Source organism: Formica exsecta, unplaced genomic scaffold, assembly GCF_003651465.1.
Source record: "Formica exsecta isolate Colony F162 unplaced genomic scaffold, ASM365146v1 scaffold512, whole genome shotgun sequence".
NCBI classification, from domain to species: domain Eukaryota; kingdom Metazoa; phylum Arthropoda; class Insecta; order Hymenoptera; family Formicidae; genus Formica; species Formica exsecta.
Window position 1 is genome coordinate 816,909 of NW_021852364.1, and position 1,475 is coordinate 818,383.

The 1,475-nt window shown below is 27.1% G+C and overlaps 1 protein-coding gene across 1 annotated transcript in view; it reads right to left on the reverse strand.

Annotated features, from left to right (window-relative positions):
• LOC115241833 (nuclear receptor coactivator 2-like) overlaps positions 1-1,475 on the reverse strand; it is a 143,490-nt gene that overhangs the window by 38,608 nt on the left and 103,407 nt on the right. The gene's annotated exons all lie outside the window — the stretch shown is intronic.

Here is a 1,475-nt window from a genome sequence, read left to right on the forward strand (position 1 = left end):
TATCAATTATATAAATATATTAAATAATAATATTCGTGACACTTTTATATTTGATAATATTATTCCACAAAGATAGCTTCCGGATTTAAATATTTCATAAATATTTCGCATCTGAAATAATCTTTTTCTGGTAACTAATTATTTTTAATCGATATAAAAAGATAGACATGAAAAATCATTGACATTAATACTTGATTATCAATACTAAAATAAAATTACTGTATTCTTTCTTCAATTATTTAATACGTTTGCTAATAATAAATTATTAAACAAAATGTTATAGAAACGATAATTAAATTCTCTCTATTACATGTAAACGAATAAAGATATAATTTATTCAATAATTCAATAATATTTTATTCGCGCGATCAAATACTGCTTTGACATTAAAGCCAGTTCAATTGATGGTAAACGCTTAAAAACTCGCGCGCACGCGTTTGCCATTAATAATTCGATCGGAACGATAAGCTCTTTAGCAAATTGGATGGCAACGGATTACGGCATACTCGCCGACGTGTATGGATCGTCGAGCCTTTTAAATCACGAATTTCCAAATTTTAAAACCACACACCCCATTTGATATTTCAGACACCCGTTTCCTGAATAAAAACTTAAGAAAGAATTAATCCAGAGTTAAATTAAAATAATAAAAGGACTTTTGTAATAAAGAAATAATGTAAAAATAAAAAAAAATAAAAAGCTTTTAATGTTGTTCATCTTTTTTATCTTTATACAAAAACTTTATATTTTTTTGTGATACCGTAATATTTTTTCGATGAATTGAATTAAATGATAATAACTCAGGATCATCTTTTTCTCCGACAAATGCATTTTATGCAGTGTAAAAGGCAGGTATTTATCATTTACTATAGCGCCTAAATTGCGGATCTGGGCTCATCGTACTTCGAAGAGATATAAAGGACAGGAGATTATGGTACTCACTGCTGCGACTGCGACTGAGGCTTCGCATCTGATTTCTTTCTTTTCTTGGTAATGCCACCAGTAATCGCACTCATTTTGACCCACAACGGGTCTTGCAATTCATACGGGCCAGGCCTGCAACAAAAGCGCAATCATGATTAGAGAAATACTGTGACATTTACTAAAAAGAAAGAAGTTTTTAAACATGGGGCATCGATATTATCGATTTGTGGAAGTAAATAAAATTTTAAGAACATTTCCATCAAAATTATGTGTTACAAGTGAATTATTATTATTTTATATTATTATTGGAGATAGTAATAAAAAGTATAAAAAGCGGTTTTTGTTATTTTTTTAAATATATAACATACAATTATGTATATTATATATTATATATAATATATATATATATATATATATATACAAATATATACACATACATATATAATAATAAAGTTAATCCTTCTCACATTATAATACATTTAACTTTAATATTACGGTATAATTATAAAATTATATTCATTTGCGCTGAGAGAAACATATATATCTTCAGA